This window comes from Triturus cristatus, chromosome 2_1 (genome assembly GCF_964204655.1).
Source record: "Triturus cristatus chromosome 2_1, aTriCri1.1, whole genome shotgun sequence".
NCBI classification, from domain to species: Eukaryota; Metazoa; Chordata; class Amphibia; order Caudata; family Salamandridae; genus Triturus; species Triturus cristatus.
Window position 1 is genome coordinate 11,369,820 of NC_140581.1, and position 25,787 is coordinate 11,395,606.

At 46.1% G+C, this 25,787-nt stretch overlaps 1 protein-coding gene and 1 pseudogene across 1 annotated transcript in view; both read right to left on the reverse strand.

The window, feature by feature from the left end:
- The window catches only part of LOC146863610 (uncharacterized), a 221,331-nt gene that overhangs the window by 148,125 nt on the left and 47,419 nt on the right, over window positions 1-25,787 (reverse strand). The gene's annotated exons all lie outside the window — the stretch shown is intronic.
- On the reverse strand, window positions 14,050-15,027 carry LOC146863611 (WD repeat-containing protein 5 pseudogene; annotated as a pseudogene).

Genomic DNA, 25,787 nt, shown 5'->3' on the forward strand with positions numbered 1-25,787 from the left:
GACGTCCCACTTGCGTCTCAGGGGCTCCTCCAGGCCCTTGATCATTCCTTTCAATGTCCGGTTAAATCGTTCGACTAGACCGTTCCCCTGGGGGTGGTACGGGGTGGTGAATTTGTAGGTGACCCCGCACTGTTGCCACAGGGACCGCATATACTTCGAGATAAAGTTGGTGCCTCGGTCGCTCACAACCTCCCGGGGGAAACCTACTCTGGAGAAGATTCCCATCAAGGCCCGGCCCACCACGGGGGCCGTCACTGTTCGGAGAGGGATGGCCTCGGGGTATCGGGTGGCATGGTCGACCAGGATGAGGATGAAGCGATGTCCTTGGGAGGTTCGGGGGTCCAGGGGCCCCACGATGTCGATCCCCACTCGCTCGAATGGGGTGTTGACTATTGGAAAGGGCTGGAGAGGGACTTTGACCCTTCCCCCGCTCTTCCCGCTGGCTTGGCAGGTCGGGCAGGTCCGGCAATGATTGTCCACGTCCTTCCGCATTCGGGGCCAGTAGAAGTGAGTCACCAGGCGGCTGTATGTTTTGTCCTGCCCCAGGTGCCGGGCGAGGGGCACATCATGTGCAAAATTGAGGAGGAAGTCCCGGAATCTGAGGGGGACCACCAGCACGCGGCTGGCCCCCAATTCTGCGGTCTTCTGCTCGCTGTAGAGGAGGTCATTGTCCCAATAGACCCAGTGGGTCCCCGTCTGGTCTCCGGCGGCCTGGGCGGCTGCTTGCTGTCGGGTCCCTTCGAGGGAGGGTCAGGTCTTCTGTTCTTGGCGGAACTGCTCCCTTGTGGGGCCACCTTCTTGGTGCCATTGGGCGAGTTCGGGGAGGTCGCCGAGCGCGGTGACCTCGTCCGGGGCGAGTTCTGGCGGCCCGGACTCGGCGTCGGCTTCTTCTTCGACGGAGGGAGGTGGCGGTTCAGGCCACTCCGGCTCTTCGGGGGGAGCAGCTACGACTATGAGTGGTCTTAACATAACCAATCCAGGGGATGTGCAAACTGTTGTCCAGGGAGAGGCAATTCAGCATTAACTCTCTTGTTGGGACAGTCTCAGGGTTTTTACCTATTGATAACAAGAGCAGGGCTGACCAGACCCGGATCAAGTCTTCCAGGTGTCGCGGCCCCAGTTCCTTATGATTAGAGCTCTCTGTTTTCCATTTATATGGATTTTTACAGATAAATACAGACAGAAAACGTATTTCCTGTCTGTATATATTTTTAAAAGTGGAAAAATACAGATAATTGGCTTTTTTTGGATGGCTCTCTATGCTGAGATGATTGACTTTGAGGCTAGTAGCTGCACATATTGGTCGGAGAGGGAGTTCTGAAGCGCCCTAAGATTTCCTTAAATTAATTGCTGCAAATCTCAACGTGTAATTGTGAAAATATCCCAATTGTTTAATGTGTGTGCTATTTTATTTTTAGCTGTGTAATTTTTTTAAACGCAACAGGCATCAACGTATGAGGGCATGTTTATCTGTAAAATAAATTTGGAAATATAGGAGTTATCACATCATCTGTTCATGAAATACAAAATAAATATGGATAAATACCATTAAAATGGGCAAGAAACAAATATGGATAAATACAGACAGAAATGTTTAAAAAATAAATACCATAATACCAGGAGCTTTATTTATGATTGATGTAATTAGCAACAGAGATGGGAAGAGCCAGCAGTCTCTTTAGAACTCTCCGTCCTTCTTGCTGGATTACCTTACAGTTGGAAATATCCCATAACTCTGCACCGTACATAGCAATTTAATGGTGCTGGGATTTATACATTTTTAACAATTTGTCTAGAAATCCACCACCCAGGGGTTGGGGAAGAGAGCATAGGGCCCTTATGGCCCAAGAAAATGTTGTTGTACGATGAGAGATGTTGAAAGACCATGACGCTTGATAAGGGAAGAAGCTTGCACAGGTCGGAGCGTTGGGGCCAATGGGCAGGGTTGATAGGGACCTGCACTTAGGGGCACAAGACATGACGTGGGACTTGGCAAAATTAGTTTGCAGGTCGGGGGTTTTGGAGAGAGGTCAGGGTTTTGGAGAGAGGTCAAGAACTTGAAATCATTTGGCTCTAATATCACTCCCATAACTTGTAGCATACCGGGGGATGTATGGGTGAAACATTTTACAAATATTTACATGGCATCGACCCCTCCTATTGAAAATTGTCAATCATTTAAGTTTCCGCATATTTCAATAACGGAAGTAGAGGATGCAATTCTTCAAAGCGCCGGAAACAAAGCGCCAGGGCCTGATGGAGTATCTATTGATTTAATAAAATCAGAGCCTGATCTATGGTCCCCACTTTTGTGTAATGTTTTTAACAATTTATCCATCACTTCACTGCCTGATTCTTGGTCTAATAGCACCATCGTACCAATCTTTAAAAAAGGGGATAGATTTGATCCTGGGAGTTATCGCCCGATATCATTAATTGACAATACATTGAAGATTCTGGGCAGGGTCATTTTTAATAAGATTAACATCTGGTCCGAAGAAAACAAAATTTTACACCCATGCCAGTTAGGCTTTAGAAGCAACGTAGGGACGGTTGAGCAGTGCCTGAACCTAAACTTAGTTTTAGATAAATACATTATAGCTAAAAAATCCCCACTTTATCTAGGTTTCATGGATCTAAGCTCCGCCTTTGATTTTGTCAACCGATCACGCCTATGGACAGCCTTGCTGAGGTATGGTTTGGATGAATCTCTGGTCCACTTTTTGGCCCACTTACACAGTGATTTAAAAGCTTGTGTCCGTATTAACAATGATGGTGAAGTTTCGGGCGAGATTTTAATTGGCAGGGGTGTTAGACAAGGCTGTGTCCTGGCTCCCCTGCTTTTTATTTTATATATAAATGAACTAAGTACATCCTTGGATAAATTGACTTTAGACGTTCCGCTCGTTAAAGGCAAACCTCTCCCTGTATTGCTTTATGCCGACGATGCGGTACTCTTAGGTCGTACACCTAATGCACTTCGCACTTTAATATCAGGCTTCGTCTCCTATATGGCCGATCTTGACTTATGCACAAATTTTAAAAAATCCTATATAATGTCTTGTGAGCCTAAGAAACATAAAATCAGCCATATTACGTCAGGGAATAAAGTTCTAAACAGCACTACCACTTTCCCTTACTTAGGTTTGTTGTTTTCCGATTTCGGATCCTGGCAACCACATGTTGCCAGAGGGAGGAATAAACTGGGTAAAGCCATTAATTCTATAATTACTTTACGCCAACCAAAGCATACTGAAGTCATTCTGTCACTTTTACAAATTTACAAAACCCAGTGCGTCCCTACAGGAACTTATGGTGCTGAGGTATGGGGATACTCGAGCTGCACGAACATTCAGATTGAAGAAAATAAGTTCTGTAGGAGGGTACTGGGGGGTGTTATCTCGGCACCATCATATGTGTGCCACAGAGAACTGAACCTTCCATATATAGAGGACTTTATAAAATCTAGACCTGCTCTGTTTTGGTTAAAAATTTGGCGTAACCCAGCAGCCTCGCTGACTCGTGATATAATTTTAGACTGCCTAAAAAGTGAGCGGGCAAAATACATTCCTTGGCTCAACGCGGTACAGATGAGCCTTCTAAGCGTAGACATGGGGCATCTTTTCTCAGCACCCGAAACAATCGATACATCACATAGGACCATAGTGAAAAGGGCCTTATTTGATTTGTATCGAGTGAACAGAGAAAAAATCGAATTTACAAAGCCAGTAATTATTGGGTACATACCACTACAAATATCATGTACCAAGCCATTTAACATGCCCCAAGGCTACCTACGCAAGAAATTGGGCAGATGGAACCGGAGTTTGCTGTTTAGATTTAGGGATGGTAGTGTGGTAAATTTACTCTGCTTCCCCTTGGGCTACACTCATAACTTGGGGAGTCTATCCTGCCCATGTAACCAGGGTGGAAAGCAAAGTTTGTTGCATTTTACACTGTTTTGTGGCTTTTATGCAAAATATACCAAACACTTTCTAATCCCTTACTTGAGAGCTAATGCCCTGACGGATTTTAATGAGGCTTTCAGAGTTTTACGGATGTTAAGTACTGACGATGTAATTTACAGAGTCAACCACTTTCTTCAAACCGCTGTCCGTTCTCGTGCCTCAATGATTATGACTTGAAGTGTGTTGATTATTCTGTCAAGTTAATTTATTGTGTTTTATTTATTGGTTGTCCACTCACCTCAATGAACTTGGTTTGAAAGCCTGTTTATTACTTTGTCCATTGCACTTTTGTTCATTGGGTGTACCTTCAGATACGCTGTTTTTAAGATTAGTTTTTATCAATGACTTAGGTTGTTTTATTGTTTGCACACTGCATATTTGCACATTGATGTACCTTAGACACGTTGTTCTTTTAAAATATGTTTTATTATTCATTGAGATGGTTTTTAATGCTTTTTAATAGATGTATTTTCTGGAGGTCTCTGACATGTTTGATTTAGAACTATTTTTACAGTATTTGAGTTTTGAATCTGCACTTATTTGACTGTGTTTAAGAATGTTTGTTGTATTTTGTATGTACTTTTATGGATGTCTGTTTATATCCGAATAAAGATCATTTGAATTGAATTGAATTGAATTGATTAGAGCTCTCTGTTTTCCATTTATATGGATTTTTACAGATAAATACAGACAGAAAACGTATTTCCTGTCTGTATATATTTTTAAAAGTGGAAAAATACAGATAATTGGCTTTTTTTGGATGGCTCTCTATGCTGAGATGATTGACTTTGAGGCTAGTAGCTGCACATATTGGTCGGAGAGGGAGTTCTGAAGCGCCCTAAGATTTCCTTAAATTAATTGCTGCAAATCTCAACGTGTAATTGTGAAAATATCCCAATTGTTTAATGTGTGTGCTATTTTATTTTTAGCTGTGTAATTTTTTTAAACGCAACAGGCATCAACGTATGAGGGCATGTTTATCTGTAAAATAAATTTGGAAATATAGGAGTTATCACATCATCTGTTCATGAAATACAAAATAAATATGGATAAATACCATTAAAATGGGCAAGAAACAAATATGGATAAATACAGACAGAAATGTTTAAAAAATAAATACCATAATACCAGGAGCTTTATTTATGATTGATGTAATTAGCAACAGAGATGGGAAGAGCCAGCAGTCTCTTTAGAACTCTCCGTCCTTCTTGCTGGATTACCTTACAGTTGGAAATATCCCATAACTCTGCACCGTACATAGCAATTTAATGGTGCTGGGATTTATACATTTTTAACAATTTGTCTAGAAATCCACCACCCAGGGGTTGGGGAAGAGAGCATAGGGCCCTTATGGCCCAAGAAAATGTTGTTGTACGATGAGAGATGTTGAAAGACCATGACGCTTGATAAGGGAAGAAGCTTGCACAGGTCGGAGCGTTGGGGCCAATGGGCAGGGTTGATAGGGACCTGCACTTAGGGGCACAAGACATGACGTGGGACTTGGCAAAATTAGTTTGCAGGTCGGGGGAGGCCATGAAGTTGGTAAAGGTGTGTACTAGGAGATGCGGTGTCCTAGTTGTGCATGCTGTGAGCACTGCGTCATCCGCATACAAGAGGGCTGAGAGTGGGCTGTGTCATCCTGTGTTGAGTCTAAAAGTGAGGAATGGAGATCACTCACATACAAAATCAATAAAGGCCTAACATCCCCGCCTGACGCCACGCTGAATTTGAATTTCTCCTGCGTAAATTCCCTTAAAATGTTACAACCAGTTGCTACTGGTGATATGGTAAGAAATAGTGATAGAGGTCCTGAAACTGGATTTGGGTTCAGAAACCGTAGCCCAGAATGTCTTTCTGCAGCCCTGTTTGGATGTTTGTAAATGTGTATCCCAGCAAGAGCTTACAACTTCCTGGCGCCATGTTTTATGGCTTTTATGTACCGCTTACGCAGATCACTCACCAAATAATGACCCCTGGGTTTGGTAGTTAGTGCGAGGCGAAGATCCTTATTAGATTTTGAGCAGGCGGTGTACCACCTTGGAATATTACGGGAGGGTTTAACTGGTTTTAATGAACCCCTCTAATGTTGTGCCATAAATGAATGCAAGCCTCCAGCGCCTGTGAGCCTGGGCCTCCTCAGACAGGCGGGCGAGCACCAGCTCATGCCTAGCCTGGAGCGATGCACCAACCACCAGCATGGTTGCGCCCAGAATCAGCACTGGTTTTGCCGCAGCACCTGCACGTTCTTGCCACCTGGCTCTATTGTGCTCCATTATGGACTTTTCTACCCTGAGCTCCGATCTTTTTATTTGCATAGGGTTGGGCAGATAAGTGTCGTAAGGTTCTTCATGAGCACACAGGGCTTCTGCTAGTTGTTGCTGCGGGATTACGATCTTGGTTCTTCAAGTGTAACACTGACCCTGTTTCAAGGCATTGAAGTGAATATGTATCCGAATTTTACACAACAATGAAATTGTTAAACAGACACAAATCTATTGGAAGAACTGGGCCTCATGAGAATGGTGTCCCTTAGATGAAATGTTACCTTTAGGCACAAACGTCGAGCATCATCGCAGAGCCGCACCTACCACAGAGCGCGATTTTTTAGCGTCAAATCAGATGCGAGGCTTGAATAGAGAGCAGGTTTTTTCTCCTCTGCCTTAAACTTTCTGTTTCTTGGAAGGTAGAACTACGCGACACTTCAGACCTAAGGATGTGGCATAGAGCCTGCATTTTGAAAGCCACCCTGAAATGCGTGTTTTGTGTTAAGTAGCACTACAATACGAACATATTCCTAGCTGGTACTTAAAAAGGTAAAACGAGGTTGTTGTGTTCTTGGCTTCACAGCAGCATCCGACCCGTTGGGGTCGAGTGGAGCTGGGGCCAGTTAACTCTATTGCCCTGGTCTTTTGATGATGAGTAATACTGTTGTGTAGCCACTGACATCGATATTGGCATTTTCTGCACTAGGGAAACTAAACTATAAAAAGAACATTTACTGAGACGCCACTAATTGTCGCTAAAACAATGGAACTAAACAACACAACCTTACCGGTTCCTAATAGGTGCTGTTTAGCACCACCGTGCAAATTAGCTAGTACCAGCCAGGCAGATTATCCAAGCCGGCCCCAGAACTTTACATGTTTTCCATGCAAGGAACACAAGCTGCTCATTTTTAGGTCTCACCTATGCAGCGCACATACACTGCATAGGAAAGACCTTTAGCCATCGGCACAACTTTGAGGGCAAAAGCGTGCACGCATTGCATTGCTTCCAATGGCAACGCGAGCACATCTGGAGATTCCCTTGCGGGAGCGAGCGGCGCCATATGGTGGCGCCATATAGTCGCAATCATCGCACCTTGCTGTTCGCTCCCGCAAGGCAATCACGTAGGCACCCTCCCCATGCGGCCGCACAAGGCGTGCGCTTGTGCTGGTTACTCCTTGCCTGGAGCAGTCGTGGTGAATGCATTCAGATTATCTTTGCTGGTCAATGCCTGGACCATCAAAATCTCATTAGTAGGATGCTGCAAACATATTCCGTGTCACCAGGTGCCCGTCTGTGGCATTTATCCACCTGCTTATTCCCCAGTGGGCCATAGTAATGCTTAGCCCAAGAGTGTCAGTTAAGGCTCATTAAATGGAAGAAAGGGCTCTGGTGAGGTTGGCCCAGGATGGAAATCCTCAGAAACGACTTTCATCTTGACTTCAACAATTAATGCAAAAAAAAAAATATATATATATATATATATATTACCTACTGGCGGTCGCCAGTAGGTAGTTATAGTTAGGACCCCTTTTCCATAGGAAAACCGCAACATTCTATTTGGAATAACTTTGGCGCCGGTCGACGAATCCTCGCGAATTTCTCAAAATAGGTGGGGCGCTACGCTCCGCTCCTACCCTGAAAGTCTCGGGGGGATTCGTCAAGCGGGGGCTGAGATAAAAGGGGGTCCCAAAACGCGTTTTTCCCATGCATTTTTCCATAGGACCTTTAGACAGGGCTACAGCCCGAACGGCTGAACAGAATTACTAGAAATTTGGCAGAGAGATAGTCCTCAGGTCAAGGAAGTGCCTTTTGTAGGTTTGGTGTAAATCTGTTCAGTAGATTTTGAGAAAATAGCCTTTAAATCAATATATATATCTGAGCCAGCTTACGGTACGCTTACCGTAAGCTTACCGTACGCGTACGGTGGCGTGCGCGAGCGCGATTCTGATTGGCTCTTAGATCTTAGTAAACATTCGAATCGGCCGAAACCAGGAAGCGGCGGCCGCCATTTTCTCTCTCGCACTGAGAGTTAGGTTGTTAAATAAAACCAATAAACATGTAAAGGGGCTGTTTAGACAGCTCCCACACACATAGCCATGTTGAGGGAGTCCCCAAAGACCCCCCAAGGCCAAAAATTGAATTTTTATTTTTTCGCTAATTTCGCCGATTACGCTTACCGTACGCGTACGGTAAAAAATGTAATAAAAAAAACACTATCCACACTCTCCCCACCCCCTGTGCTTTTGGTGGCCGCAGTCCACCAAATGTGCAGGGCTTATTAGAGCAGTGAAAAACCACAATATTTTAAACAAAAATAATAAAAGATAAAATTATCCACACTCTCTCCACCACGTGTGCAAATGGTGCCCGAAGGGCACCATTTGTGCATGGCTTATAAAAATTACGAAAAATTAAAATATTACCTTTCAAAACAAAGTGCATCATATGTCCTCCATGTGCGCACGGTGCGCGAAGCGCATCGTGCGTACATGGCCCATCTAGCGTAACGTGGGCACGCGGTGCGCGTAGCGCACCGCGTGCCCACCGTGCGTGCACGACACTAACTGCGTAAAGTGGGCGCGCGGTGCGCGAAGCGCACCGCGTGCTTACTGTGCGCGCACGGAACAAACTGCGTTAAGTGGGCGCGCACGCCACGAATGGCGTAAAGTAACTTAGCATTTAAAAAAACGTACAAATTCACTGAAAAAACCATAGGTTTCACACACGTTATAGTTAGGAATTAGCATTTAAAAAACCTTGCAAATTCACTGAAAAAACCATAGGTTTCACACATGTTATAGTTAGCGGAAATTTTACTGATAAAAAACCAGTGAAATTCCCCCGTTATAGTTAGTGCAGGCAACTATAACTCACGCGACCGCAATCTTCTGCTGATGACATATGTGTCTTTATGAAAAAAAAATATTTGTAATATATGTATAGCTAAAAATGTATGGAAGAAGACATGGGCAAATAAGTGTCTAAATACAGTATTAGCATCAGCAGAGGATTGCGGTCACGTGAGTTATAGTTGCCTGCACTAACTATAACGGGGGAATTTCACTGATTTTTTATCAGTAAAATTTCCGCTAACTATAACATGTGTGAAACCTATGGTTTTTTCAGTGAATATATATATATATATATATATTCACTTAAAAAACCATAGGTTTCACACATGTTATAGTTAGCTGTACATTTCACTCGTAAAAAACCAATGAAATTCCACGTTATAGTTAGATCAGGTAACTATAACTTGCGCGCCCACAATAAACTGCTGATGACGTCACATATTACATCCCTCATGACATGGTCAGTGACATCACTCTTCACATCAATGATGACATCTGAAATGACACATTGTGGATTGCGGTCGCGCAAGTTATAGTTACCTGATCTAACTATAACGTGGAATTTCATTGGTTTTTTACGAGTGAAATGTACAGCTAACTATAACATGTGTGAAACCTATGGTTTTTTCAGTGAATTTGTACGTTTTTTTAAATTCTAAGTTATGTATTTATTTTTTATTTTTTTTTCTGGTTTTTCACCGTGCGCACACCCTGCGCACGGAGCGCGCTTACAGATATATATATTGATTTAAATGCTATTTTCTCAGGACCTACTGAATAGATTTACACCAGACCTGCAAAAGGCACATCTCTGACCTGAGGACTACCTCTCTGCCAAATTTCAAGTAATTCTGTTCAGCCGTTCGGGCTGTAGCTCGGACTAAAGGTCCTATGGGAAAATGCATGGGGAAAACGCGTTTTGGGACCCCCCTTTTTTCTCAGCCCCCGCTTGACGAATCCCCCCGAGACTTTCAGGGTAGGAGCGGAGCGGAGCGCCCCACCTATTTTGAAAATTTCGCGAGGATTCGTCAACCGGCGCCAAAGTTATTCCAAATAGAATGTTGCGTATTTCCTATGGAAACACGGTCCTAACTATAACTATCTACTGGCGACCGCCAGTAGATTATATATATATATATATATATATATATATATATATATATATATATATATGTATACACAAATTCCTCTTACCTGGGGTTTTGATGAAGAAAGAAGCCACTCCGGTTGCAGTTTCTGTTGCAAAATTGATTTATTTCTGGCACAAATACACAACGCGTTTCAACTCCTTCCGGAGTGTTGGTCACATGACCCTTGATGGATTTATTCTGTTAAAGTAAAGGTAGCATCCAACACGACGCTACGTTTACTTTACCGCGAGAATTCCATCAAGGGTCATGGGTCATACTTTAACGCGCATTTTTGATCAAAATCTGTAACATCGTTTTGGAACATGCTGTGGTATCATCCATCCAAGATTTCAAGAGTTGAGGTTTGGGATTATTTAATGTTGGCACAATGAAGATTCTTAATCCTCAAGGTATCCTTTCAACCTCCAGATAATTCTGTAACGATGTCTCCTCCCACTATCTGCTAATTTCCTTACGGCGTAGGTTCTTCTGAACTGATCTCAAGCTATGTGAACTTGGGTACTACACCCATCAGGACATAGCTCTGAACCGCCAGTATGTGTCCTTTAAAGATGTGTGATTGTCAATTCACAAAGACCTACTAGAGGCATGTGAAATATGAATTGGTGCCAACTCCCAGACTTTGGTGGAAATCATTTTCGTTATGAAGTTAAATCATGTCAGTATCATTGACCACTTATTTTGTTATTAAATATATGAGATGTATCATATTCACATTTAATATCATATTATAAACGAGGGTAACTACCCGCTATTGCTGGCAGTATGTTTTTTTGTTTACTAAAATCTGCGTGTGTCATGTTGGATGCTACGTTTACTTTAATTCCATCAAGGGTCATGTGACCAACACTCCGGAAGGAGTTCAAACGCGTTGTGTATTTGTGCCCAAAATAAATCCATTTTGCAACAGAAACTGCAACCAGAACCCCAGGTGGGAAGGAATTTGTGTATGTTGGTGCCGTGGCATCCGCACGAGACGAGCCCCTGCCCGCTTGGATGGGTGTTCTATGACGCTAGTCTCTATATGTATGAATATAGACACACACGACCTCACCTGCTCATCTAATCACTACCGCAAATGAAGCACTCTTGTGGGGTAAAATCAACCCTATATACAGCATAGTATCAAGTTCATTGGCCTCCTGTAAGTCCATATAGAAACTATCATCATTGTAAAGTGTCAGGTAACTCATTGCCATTGACATTATGAACTCTGGTCAGATTCCATGCCCCAAGATGATGGAGCCTGAGGGCGCCTGTGTGGTAAAGGGAGTTTTTTGTCTGGATCAAATCGTATGGGAACAGGGTGTGCCTGTGCGGCGTCTCACTACGACTTACGCTTCTTCTTTGACTTTTCCTTACACGTTGACCTTGACCACAAAGACAACCTGTCACAGGAATGGCTTCAAGAGCGGGTATCATTCCCTTGCACAGTGGAAAAGCAATTTGGTATAATTAATCAACCAATTAAACAAGCATTTGCAATGCAATCGGTCTCGCCTTTAGATCCTTATATGTATTTAGCTATGCAGCACATTAGCCTTGGTGCTGAAACATCTACTGTTCTTTAACATGGAGGGAAAGTAAGCACCAAACTGCGTGACACGCCAGGTATGGGAACACACGGAGAGAAATATTGCTTTTCAGCGGGAAATGGTATAGTCCAAAGCTCTGTTTTTATTATAAAATCAGGGCCTTTGGTGGTCATGACACTGAAAATACAAGATTTGAAAAAAATATTATTGTCTACGGGTGCTCGTGGAAGACAATTTCTATGGACTGGAATCTAGAGAATGCTAAAGTGATTCTAGTATTTTACTGATCTCTGCTGGGCGTTTTCTATCAAGAAAGTAATATAGAGGCAGTTGCAGAAAAAAAAAAAAAAAGAAAGTCCCTCAGCAGACAGCAATTTGGGTGTTTTACTGACCTTTCCAGTTAAACAGAGGCAGTTGAACAGAAAACAAAGTCCCTAAGCAGAAGTAGACAAGTCCTAGGTCTGCTCTCCAGAGCCTACAAAGTAGATACACATATAAGTATATAATAAGTACATACTAAAGTATATACAAGAAGTCTCAAAAGCTCAACCTAAAAATACAGGCCCTCAGAGCAGCATCCAGTCTATTTAAGATAAAATCCTAGGTCACACTCGGTAATAGGCTGATCTGTAGGAAAGAGACACACTCTCGCTCCAGAAGCCTCAGTGCTGCCAAAGAGAGAAAGTAAGAGGATAGATGAGGTATTTGGCTCTGCAGCTTTTTAAACAGCTCGCACATCTGCTTTGTTGGGGTGATACGACAGAGCTGTTTGGGAATCGCTCAATGCTCTTTTGTCGATGAAATGCCAGAAAACAGGAGACAGGACTTTGTTGAGATAGTATGGGAAGGCCAGGTAGACTCCAACCAGTCAATCAGCGCTGCTTATGAATCTGCAGACCCTACTGTCATGGAGGTTTGTCACAGCATCTCCGTGTGGTTACTTGCTGCTCGGACTTACAGACCACCATCAGGACATAAGACCCTCGTTACTCAATGTGCATTTGTGTCCTAGCTAAAAACCACGGCCATTGAAGTGCTAAAGGGCTTCAGCGTGTAACAGTGCAGATTACAGCACACTGAGGACATCTTCCCCTTCCAGGCCACTCAAGCCTCATGTTTCGTTCCTTGTCATTTAGATGTTCAAGCCACATTGGAGGAAAGGATACGAGCCATTTTTCAGAAATGTCACTGGTTGCTGCAAACGCCACAACCAGCAGCACATTAGATTTGATTGCTACCGGGGTCCAAGACATCATGTACCTTCCTAGACCCCAATGCGTTTCTCCACATGAGGCCGTGCAACAGTGCCTGGAGGACAACTGCTCCTAATAAAAAGACATTTTGGAAGACAATGTGAATCTTACAATGCAAGTTAAACAACTCCTCAAGGGGTGGTGCAAGAGACACAATCTCTTAAAGGGAGTTCCCTTTTACCAAGGCCTGCCAACCCAAGCAATTGTGATAGATGCTTCTCTAATAGAATAGGAAGCTTATCTAGGATATATATATTTTTTTTTCTAAACAAAGCAGGTATTGTTTAATGTAAAATGTTTTAGGGCTGCATCTATTTGCACACACTGCAATAAATGTAAGCAATATACAGACGGGTAAAAAGCAGATCTTAACTGGAAGGCAGTTTTCCACTGATTGAAGACTGAAATTACATTATTGGTTTTATTTGGTCACAAAAAGAAAGCAAAAGTAAAAACTGCCAGGTAATGGCGTTCAATTGATCTTCTTACAAGATCAAACTATGTTGAACAAGTACTCATTTCCTGATATTTTTGGTACTACTTCGATTGCACAACATGGTAAACAGTCTTTTTTCAGAGTGTCCATGTCTAATTCCACAGATGACTTTAGATTCATCCTCCCAAAAGGGTTCATACCTACACCAAAGGTAAGACGGTGGTCGACTGTCAACGTAACTGATGCAAGCCATGGAAACTTCACCTGCAGGTTGTGCTTCCATTCAGAGTACAGTAAGCGCACCCACAATAACACCATTTCCTCAAACACTTCTACGGTTTGAAGAATGGGAGGAAGAAAATGAAGGCGGCTCACATCTTCAGGTCTGAGCTTCACCCATTAAGATGTTCTAAAGACTCTCCCAGACGTCCTTCGAATATTTATTTTATTTTCTCAAGCTCAAGATTTGATCAATTTCAGATCAGAAGTGCACCTGAAAAACCTTCAGATTTTGCACAAGGCGTCTTTTGCACAACAGGTTGTCTTCCATCAGTTGCAGTTCTCCAAAAGTAGTTTGTGAAGTATTTTAGCAGTCACTTTTCCATAGCTTGATGGTTTTGTCGTTCAATAGAGCGGCTGATGCAATTATGTTTTCTGTTGGGTGACATGCAGTTGAGATTACAACATCTGTATGCCCCTGTAGCTTCTGTAAAATTTCCTTAGTCTGGAGATTCCACATGTAAACCAAGTTGTCTTCTGAACCAGAAACAATCCACTTGCCGCCAGTTACAGAGAAGTTAGCAAATATGCAATATTTTTCGTTCTTGTGAAAAGTGTAGGTTTTCAGGCAGTTTCCTTTGCTGTAGTCCCAAAGTTTTAAAGTATTGTCTAATGTTGCTGCTAGAATATATTTGCCGTTTGGAGAGAATTTCACAAAAGACACTTGGGGGCTGTCGTCACCAATCAACGTTTTTAAGCACAGGCCAGACGCAGTGTCCCAAATTCGGCAAAGACCATCATAGCTACTTGAAACTATTAAGGAGCCATCGCGATTAAAATGGACAGCAGACACTGGCTCGGAGTGTGCAGGTAGGGTCTTAAGGCACTTTCCAGTCTTCACATACCAAATTCTAGCACTTTCATCAAACCTGACACAATGAGCTTAGACTGGGGGTTGAAAGGTAGTTACTGTGACCCTTCCGGGTCTTTAAGCATTTTCCCGAACTGACGTCCTAGATCTTTAGCGTCTCGTCATCAGAAGCAGACTAAAGAAGGTTGGAATCAGATGACCAAGCAACATCAGAGAGTTCCCAATTTATGACCAGATATAGTATTCTCAAATTTCCCTTCAAATGTTGATAAGCTTCTCAGCAGATGAACTTGCTAACCATTCTCCGTTTGGACTGAATTTGACAGAGGATACTGCTTTGGTGTGTCCTGCTATTGTAAACTTCAAAGCATAATTAGGCTTTACAGGTGCAGGCTTGCTTTGATTGGATGAAGAGGAAGGTGTCGATTGTGTTCTTGTTGCTTCTGTTTCAGGTTTCTTCTCTCCTGTTGCCATGGTTGTGTGGTTGAAAAAAATAGTATTTGATGTTGTTCGAAAGAGGATTCAAAGCGAGACGCTTGGAATACGGGAAACGGATAGGCTATCCAGTCATCGGAAATGGCCCGTGTGTCTCAGGAACAGTATCAGAAACCAGGGGCTGCAGTTTGGTATCACTCTCAGTTGGTGAAGTTGTCCTAGAATTGTTGGTCACCTCTAATGCTGTTGATTTCTTTCGGGGGTACTGTAAGTAAAATTAGTAATGGCAGCGTGCAATTGCTCTCCTGTCTTTGCTTGACGGCCTATACAGGGGGTTGTGAAGAGCCTATGGCTGGGCGGTGTTCGGCCTGCACGCCCGGGAACGCTTGCGGCGGTGGCTCGCGGCGAGGCAGGTCATGAAGCGGGAAGGGATATCTGAGACCCGACAATGAGTGCAGACGAGACCAAGGGCATCCAGGATATCTCACAGTGCAAGGAAGTTTGCAGTGCAAAAGACACCAGTACCGAAGTAGCAAGGTTTCACATAAAATAATTAAATACGTTCACTACAAGACGGTACCGCGACCGTCCAAATAAACATACAAATTTAGGGTAATGAAAACAAAAATATTGCAAGAGACAGCTCATACAGGCAATAGCAACAGAGCAACTAAGTAACACAGAAACTCTTCTACCCATACCAGTACAGAACAAGCTTTACCTGCTCTTGTATTTCCGCCATGGTGCAGCTGACAGCAGATCACGGCACACAACAGGAAGAAGTGAAGCCGGGGAACGTAGCTAAAGGGCACACGGGAAATGTAGTCTGTGTTGTAATGAACTACAGCTTTCACTCTCCGCCCCCTTTTCACCCAGTCGTGCAGGCTAATGAGCTGCTACAGAATTAACAGCTCGTACTCATATCGATTATTAAACAGGATTTTGTGTGTTTGTACACGGACTCCAATCAGTAGAGAAACCGAATCTGCAGCTGACAGCAGACGTGCACAGAACAGGAAAAAGTGAAGCTGAGGAACGTAGTTTAAGGGCACACGGGAAATGGAGTGTGGGCGGGCGTGAGAAAACATGCGCATGACTGGAAGTGCGTGGGAGGGGGCTGGGCCACAAGTAGTCACGGACTGAGGGAGGGGGAGGTAGGGAGGGACTGGAGGAAAGTAGTCTGTGCAGTGAAGGGGTCAGTAGCCATGGAAGGATACAAATGACTGACATGGCTGTCATGGGGAGGGACTAACAAGCTCAAAACCAATCGGAAGGCAGCATTTATAACCTAAGCCAATGAAGAAGATGGGCCGGATAGTGGGCGGAGCTTCAACGAAGCTTCCACACTATAGTGGATACTGCATGCCTCGCAAAGCGATGGCAGCACGTTCGTGCTGCAACGCTAGGCGAGACGTAAAAAGGGAGCAGAGGTCCAGATCTGTGTGAAAAGAAAGAAACTGATATTGGCGCGCAGGGGTGCTGCTTATATGCGGGCTTGGCTCCATTGTTTCTGGGATGGAACAAGGCCAATGCAGAAGCATCTAATGCGACTAGGGGCGCATAGGATCACTGTTATAGAAGCTTCTGGATTCAGTCTGGTGCCTGGGAATATTCCAACGGTGAGGAATCTGCAGTTAGAAGTATCCATCAGAAAAATATCACTATCCGAGTTGTCAATAGATGTTCCCTTTACTATATAGCATTGTTTATTCTGCTTCCAGCATCCTATGATTCACTTTCTTTTTTTTCCTTATACTTCATTTATTAGTTTTTGCAAGTAAATAACAAAGCAGTTTAGTAACACTCCCCATCCTCTCCACCCCCCTCCCCACAAATCCAGAGAGAGAGAGAGGGGAGTCCCCACAGATATAGTTAGCTAAAAACCTGTATAAGGCACGCAGGCAATGTAAATAGGCTGTAGACATTACACATCGAGGCGTTGTCTCCGAGCTATCACACCCCTGTAAACCCCCAGACATATACACACATCAGTCCTCTTCAGGGTCCACTTCCTGTTCCACAACAGGTTCCTCAGGTTCCTGCTGCAGGTGAACCTTCACCAGGTGCCATTTTATTCTACCCCTTGGTCAGCCCCGCTCTACACTAATCTATGTCTCAACCCGCATTCCTCCAGCTCCCATCTCACTAGTTCCTTCAGTCATGGTTTCCGCGTGGGTAGTTGTTTAGTCATTCATCTTAATGCTATGCATTACTTTGTCACAGCTGGACCTAGTTACAACACCTTATCAGCAGATTTAGTGTGTTTAGACCCCACACCTGGGAATGTCCACAACATATGAATATAGGTCCCAGTAGTCGATCGACATCTGGGGCAATGCCCTTGTTTACCCTGTGCAGCCACTGCGGCGTGATGCAAACGCTGTGCACACACTTTTAACGAATCAACTTCAAAAGTGCATTACAAGTCACCCTTCTGCAATTGCCACACACGGAGGCCCATTCACGCTCACTCAGCTCCTCACCCACATCGCCTTCCCATTGTGTTTTCAGTGTCGTTATACGAGTGGCTCTGTGCTATCAGTGCGGGGCATATAGGCGTGTAGTACGTTTGCGCTCTCCCCCCCATGTCTGGTAATGTCTGGTTCAGGACATGTGTCTTCGATTCTTGTGGAAACCCTTCCCAGCCCTTCCAGGTGGCCGCCACCAAACCCCCATAAACAAGAAAGCAGTTACGTGCGACATCTAATGGAAAAGTCAGCATAACCCACCATCCTACCATCGTCGTATAAGTCCCCCAAGAATTGTGGGGTGTCTCCCTCTCTGTGCCTGAGGACTAATCGCAGTACACCAGGGAGCCAGCTCTTGCATGCACATACACTCCTCATTTCCCGTCTCACTGTACACTCCCAAATCTCTAATAATGTACAAATGTGTTCAGGTAAAGTTGCCCCACTCCAACACGTCACCAGAGGTAGTGCCAAAAGCCTCCAGGGACGGGTCAGGCGAGCCAGCATCCCGGAACAGGATGAGCTTCCCCCCCTGGAACCACGTTATTGAGTGCCGCCCAGTAGTATACCCTGAACATGGAAGCTTGTGGCGCTCCGCAGCCCCATGGAAGCTTGTGGCCCTTTGAAGCCCCATGGAAGCTTTTGGCCCTCCGCAGCCCCATGGAAGCTTGTGGCCCTCCGCAGCCCCATTGAAGTTGGTGGCCCTCTGCAGCCCCATGGAAGCTTTTGGCCCTCCGCGGCCCCATGGAAGCTCGTGGCCCTCCACCGCCCCATGGAAGCTCGTGGCCCTCTGCCGCCCCATGGAAGTTCGTGGCCCTCCGCGGCCCCATGGAAGCCCATGGAAGCTTGTGGCCCTCTGCTTCCCCATGGAAGCTTGTGGCCCTCCACGGCCCCATGGAAGCTTGTGGCCCTCCGCGGCCCCATGGAAGCTCGTGGCCCTCCACCGCCCCATGGAGGGCTCGTGGCCCTCTGCCGCCCCATGGAAGCTCGCGGCCCTCCGCGGCCCCATGGAAGCTCATGGCCCTCCGCGGCCCCATGGAAGCTCGTGGCCCTCCGCGGCCCCATGGAAGCTTGTGGCCCTCCGCGGCCCCATGGAAGCTTCTGGCTCTCCGCAGCCCCATGGAAGCTTCTGGCACTCGCAGCCCCATGGAAGCTCGTGGCCCTCCACGGCCCCATGGAAGCTTGTGGCCCTGTGCGGCCCCATGGAAGCTTGTAGCCCTCTGCAGCCCCATGGAAGCTTCAGTACCTCCAGACTGACCCCTGCCATTCCATGTCCCCAGTATGATATAATCTAAGTACCTTATGCAGTATGCAAGAGCAAGATTGTGACTAACGCAAGGGCACGCGCGCAGCACATGTAGTGCTTGGGGTACCAGGATCATTTTGCTTACGGTTATATGTCCTTGAGGGACATCGGGAATCACAACCATTTTAGCCCACTTCCTTCTAGGCCTTACAAAAGTGCACCCACATTTGAGGTGTAGGTCTAGTGAGACATACCCCCAGATATTGGACCGGTGTTTGCACTTTTATATGGAGTCACATCAACCCATGTAGGGTGGAGTACCAACTAATCTGCGTTCAGCCAGAACCCCGAGTGCACCCCCACTTCCATCAGTGTGTAGTATACCCCACCCTATGAGTCTATTCGGTTCCTTAGTGTCAGCAGAATGTCATCAGCATAAGCAAAACGATCTCTCACTTGCATCCCACCATGTTCACAGCCATCCTTGTGCCCAAAACATAAGTTGAGTCAATGGCTCAATCACGATGGGGAACATCAGCGGTGAGAGGGGGCACCCCAGACGGATCCCCCACTCCGATAGCCTCTGTGGCCCACCCTCACATTCACCCTGCTGTCCGTATATAGTAATTTCACCCGTCTCAGGTAATCTGCCCACCAGGTGCATAGGTGGAGCACATGGTGCATAAATGTCCAGTTAACAGAGTTGAAGGCCTTGTGTTCATCCAAATTGACCATCAAACAGGGCTACTCCCCCCTCAGAGCGTGCTTCATTATAGGAAATGCCTTAAGGATGGTATTAGTGGTGGTACGGCTTCCCCAAAACTCTTATCCATACGTGACCCCTCTGCAATTTTTGAGAGCCTTTGCGCCAATATTTCCCCCAAATGTTTTGAGTCTACATGTATCATCTATAAAGGGCAGTATTATTCAGAGTGGGTGGGGTCTCTACCGGGCTTAGACAGGATTACAATGTTAACCGCCCTAAATGATGCCAGTAATACGTCCGTCTCAAAGGCCTCCGTGTACATAGCCAGCAGCGGTGCCCACAATAAATCCACATAGGACTGGTAAAACTCAACACTAAGCCCAGCGGTACCTGGCGTCTTTCCTGTGTTCATGGGTTTAATGGCCCATCCTATATCCGTTTCATCAAGCGGTGTGTTCAGTAAAGTTCTTGCGTACTCATCAATTCTAGGGAGGTGTGCCTAGTCTAAAATGGTCGCTATGCGAGCCTCATCATCCTGACCTGTTTTTGCAGAGTGCTGTATAAAATTCTGCAAATCGGGCCAGGATATCCTCTTGTGTAATCAGGCTCACCTCATTTGCATCTAACAGACACTACAGCATTACCAACCTTCTCCCTGTTAACTAACCAAGCCAAGAGTCAGCCTGTGTGGTCTTCCTGTTCCTACCGGCAGACATCAGACGCGCCCCCTCCCTGAACACCTTCAGGAAGACTCTCAAGACCTGGAACGAGCTCCCGACTGACATCAGACGCGCCCCCTCCCTGAACACCTTCAGGAAGACCCTCAAGACCTGGAACGAGCTCTCGACCGACATCAGACGCGCCCCCCTCCCTGAACACCTTCAGGAAGACCCTCAAGACCTGGAACGAGCTCTCGACCGACATCAGACGCGCCCCCTCTCTGAACACCTTCAGGAAGACCCTCAAGACCTGGAACGAGCTCCCGACCGACATCAGACGCGCCCCCTCCCTGAACACCTTCAGGAAGACCCTCAAGACCTGGCTTTTTGACAAAACAGATCTGTGCCCCCGCCCCCCTCCAGCGCCTTGAGACCCTCATGGGTGAGTAGCGAGCGTACAATTCCCTGATTGATTGATTGTCCATGTTGCATTTCTGTGCATAATTTATAATCTTGCTTCCCAACTGGGCCCTGGGCCTCATCTAGTTCCCCCTGCAATCCGTGTTGTATTCCCATACCTCAGGAGTGTACGGTGCTTGCCTGTCAATGTCTGCTATCTGCTGTTCCAATTTCATAACTGTATGTCCTAGGGATTTACGCACCCTGTAGGTCGTTCCCCCGTACGGTCACCTTGAATGCCTCCCAGAGTATCCCAGCCGATGCCACACTCCCTGTGTTGATGGCAAAGTACTGCCACAGCGTCTCCTGATTTCTTCCCAAAACACCTGATCGAACAATGCCCTGAGTTGTGTACGCCACTGGTGCCACATACACCTGGTCTTGACATTCCTCCTTAAGCTTTGCGCGGTTCGATAGGGTTTGGTCCAGGTACTGGGCCATGCCAAATTGAGCCACTTGTTCCTGGTGGGTGAATACATAATCTATCCTAGAAAAGGTCCAGTGTAGAGGAGAATAAACCCTTATTGTGCCTTGCTGTGTCCTCCATAATTCCAGGAGGTTAAGCGTGTCCATTCCCTCCAGTATTGCCCAAAAGGATCGGCCTAACAGTCTAGCAGTGGACCTGGAACTATTGAGGCGTCTAACACAAAATTGCAGTCACCCATCCATATGATATCGTAGTGGGCACAGGGTGTTAAGATCTGTGTCAATGCCTTAAAGAAATCAGATGGGTCTACGTTCGGAGCATACGTGTTTAGTAGTACTGTGGGTTTACTATCTATATCCCCCACTACACCCACATATCAGCCATCTGCCGCCTTCAGCTCAGAGTGCACCTTAAGGGGAACACTGGCATGCACCCATATCAATACTCTATGTGCTGAAGAGGTAAAGCTAGAGTACCATAGCCTACCTCTCCCCCTCCATCCCCATTTGGTTCGTATTTTCTCATCTTCCTGTGGCAGCAAGTGTGTTTCCAGTATCATCACTATCCTTTCCTGGTGTTGTCTCACACCGGACCAGATTCTTTGCCTCAATAGGGTTCTGTATATCTTTAAAATTCCAGGAGCTCGGTCACCCGCATGTGTGTAGCATGTGCATCACTCACATGTCATGGCAACTGAAAAAAAGCTTTGGCATAGCCAATAGGTCTCGCCTTTGGGACCTTATAAGTGTTTAGCCATGCAACACTTGATGTTGTTGCACCTAGGATATTTTGCTGGATAACTAAACACTTATAAGGTCCCAAAGGAGAGACCTATTGGCTATGCCAATGCTTGTTTTTTTAGCAGATTAATTAATTACCTACGGCGGGTGAGACAGCTAATTCTGTGTCTAGTCCTCTTGTACTAAGTTTCAATGTCCGGGCCCGAGGAGTTATCGGGCCAGGTCTCCGTAAGAGATGCAATATTAGGTTTATGTTAAGCCATAAAATCGGTGAACTCGTGCTTGTTTTGATTAGGGACGTTGGGGCCAATTCACAGAACGAATCTGAGACAAAATCCTAAACTTACTACTTTTGGTATTCACAGAAGGCATTTAGTAGTTGTAAAGCTAGGATTTTGTCTCAAGTTAAAATTTTGTCTTAAGTTAAGATTTGGTTTTATGACCAAAACTTAAGACACACTTATGTCTAACTTAAGTTTAACTTATGACAAAATCCTAACTTTACTACTACTAAATGCCTTCTGTGAATACCAAAAGCAGCAAGTTTAGGATTTTGTCTCTGATTAGTTCTGTGAATCAGCCCCAACGTGTTTAGTAATTCTTGAAAACGCCCTCCCTGTATATTTTCTCTCCGTCCTCACAGCAAGGGGGGTCTGGGATATCTGTATTCCTTGCTGGGAGGGAGCGTCCTTATTTAATGCAAAATTACACCGCTCACATTTGTAATTGTCTAGGTCTATATTCCAGTTGTGGGTGTGACAGGAAGTAGGCTTACAGTCAGTGAGCCGCTCCAGTATTACTTCAATCAGGAGGTCTGGTGCCTGTAGTTTGAGGATAAAATAGCCAACGCGGTTCCCCTGTTTAGTGAAAAGAGATGTATAAGCAGGTCGCTGCCAAGGGGGTCAGTGCATGAATTAATGGCAGAGGGAGATGATTTGTGCTGGGTTGCCAATCAACAGGAAATGTGAACTGCTACAACATGGGCCGGGTCACAGCCTGCGGCACCTCCCGCCTCACTGCCGCGGGCCATGTCCCGACCCGCGGCACCTATTCCTGGACACCAGGCATGCTGTTGCTCCGTGCGGAGGCCCGCCGTTTCCTTTTTGGGCACCCTGCAGCATTTTTTTCTCTTTTGGTGCATGCCTCCAATGTATCTTTTGCATATGTCACCCTAAGTGGGAAGGGTATGCCCAGACGTGGGTCCCGTGCTCACCACACCACTGGATTCAAGCTAGCCTTGCTGATGAAGGGTGATGCCCTGAAACCGGTCCCAGGATGCTCGTTTCCGGTCCTGGGAGGACCTGGCTTGGCAGTTCGGGCTGGACTGTTCCCACAAGCAACAGGGTCAAGACTGGTTTGCATATGGCTAGGTACTGTTTGCCACCCGAAACTCAAACACAAGAGGGGAGGCCTAACCCAGCATGGCGCAGTCGCGAGCCCTGCAAACTTTCAAACCTCGAAAGCCTGACGCCCGTCATGATGTGTAATGATGATTGTTGGTGCTTTGAACACCAGCTGATGTCAAATGTTTTTATCATTTTCTGTTCATAAATTTCTTTTATGGATGCTACAATGCTGCCGAGTAACGTTTTGAATTGGATTGATGTGTTTAACACTAAAATCCCGGTGTAAATCATTTGATACTATGATGAACCATGGGGCATATTTATAATAACTGACGCATCCCTGCATATCAGCAGGGATGCGCCAGTTATTTTGCGCCCCAGCTCCGCCATCATGGATGCGCCGCATTTATAATGCGGCGCACCATGGGGCAAAAACGGCACAGATGCGTCACGCATCTGTGCCGTAAAAGTGGTGCATTGCTGGAGTTGCGTCGCAAGCGCGACGCAGCTCCAGCAATGCTCTGGGGGGCCCTATCTGCACAATGCTGCGTCAATCCTTACGCCTGCTTCAAGCAGGCGCAGGGTTTTGACGCAGCATGGGCTCAACAGTGACTGAGTGAAATCTTGTAGATTTCACTCAGTCACTTTTAGGAGGCGTTCCTGCGCCGGAACGCCCCCCCACGCGCCGGAACGCCTATATGTGGCGCAGAGCTTCACAACGTGACGCATCTCCCAGATGCGTCACGTTATGAATACCCCGCACCATGGCACAGGATTTGCGCCGCCGCTGCGTCACAAAAGTGATGCAACGGCGGCGTAAATGAGGCGCAAGGGCCTCATAAATCTGCCCCCATGTTTTTAAATCCTTCTTGATTGGCCCTTTTGCTTTTCCGATATTTACTCTCATGCTACATGACTGTCCGTGCCTGTGACCAGACCTGCAGGAATTCAAGCTCTTCAGCCTGGAAAGCTACACCGTGGCAGAGCTCAAGGAGTTCTAAGCAAAGGGGCTTCCAACCAAGAAGGGCACCGGGAGCTGGAGCGCCAGAAGGCTCAGAGGTCCTGGCAACAGCAGAGAACCAGGATGATGAGGAGGGTATGGAACGGCAGCGGGAGGAACTGGGCACAGGTCCTGATCTTCAGCACTTGGAGGAGGAGGACAACTGTGCCAAGGAATGAAGCCCATTGTCAGGGCTGGAACCAGTGCATCCCACTGTGGTCTGTCCGCAGAGGGGCTGGTGGACAGAAGAGCAGACAGCGAAATCCCGCTGCAGATGGAGGAGAAAGTGGCTCTGGCGCGACTCACTCAACGCAGGAGCCTTAGGCTTCAAAGAAAAGCAAACCGAATCCAGCAATAACGGTGACAGCGATCCCACAGCGTGTAACGGAGGCAAAAAGGCCCAGAGTCCCAAAGATCTGCTGCCTAGATATGCGGTGGGTGATTAAATTGATAAGTCGTTCTCAGTCTATGAGGACGCCTTAAGAATGAGCAGGGTCTCAGAGGAGCATTGGGGGGCGAGTCTCTGTAAACACTTGCCTACCGTGGGTAGGGACAACCTGCTCATACTAGAAATAGGAGAACAGATGAGGTATTCCTCCAAAAAAGCCTTACTTGCCACCAAATTTGGGTTCACCTCAGAAAAGTATCACATGAGATTAAGGGACAGCCGGAGACTCTCAAGCCAGTCTTGGGCGGATGCTCTCGATCCCTCCAGTAAGGCACCGATTCTTACAAAGAGGATGTTACTGGGTTGTGTCATCTGATACTGAGAGTGCACTTGCACTGCAGAGCTGCGTCAACACCTAGTGGACAGTAAACACAGTGAGACCAGGGAGCTTGCTAAGGAGGCAGGCCTCTGGGTCAGCACAAGAGTGTCCAGTAAGGTATCTGGGGGAACTCCGAAAAGGGTGGTCAGGGGTCCCAGCCAGACTAAAGTCGAAAAACAGTGAAACACCAACAAAAAGTGCGGGTACCCATGTGAAGCAGATTCTACTCTCCTACAGTAGAGTTCTGCCATTTCAACTTACAGGTCAGGCATAGGCAATGACAGCATATTGCTGCTGGTGCTCTGGGCAGGGGCCAGTTGGGCCCTACCTCATTGCTCTGTACAAATGAGTTATCAGAAGCCGTCTGAACAACAGGACAATATAATATATCCTGTGTGTGTGTGGCCTGCGGGGCAGCAGGGTACTCCGGTCACGTTATTTTAACTATTTTAGTCAAGCCAGCAGAGTGTATGTAGTGCCCCTGTCCCAACACAAAGTCCCCACAAGCCTGTTTGTATGTTATAAAAGTCTCACCAGGGTATAGATCCCCCATTACCTCAAACCCAACTTCCCTCCACACCTGAAAGGACATATGACATATGAACATCATCTGCTGTACTAGGGTTAGTATCCATACAGGGAGTTCCCAGTGAAAAGGGGCGTGTTTCGGGATTTATTCCACCTATAGTTGCCAAATGTGTGCAGAATGTCACACTATATAAGGTCTGTCCTCCGTGACACCCCCCTCCCTCCATCAAGGCCACAGGCAATCGGTCCTCAGGTACCAGTCCCACCAATAAATGTTTCTCCCAGCTATGCCCTGGTCTAGCCACCAGGCCACATATTGCAAGTGTGCAGTGTAATAGTACAAATCTAATCTTGGTACCTCCAGCCCTCCCTCCTCGTACCGCTGGGCGACTCTGCTGTGGCGACCCGCCCAAGTAAGCAGAAGAGTGCTGAGTTTACCATTTGAAAACCACC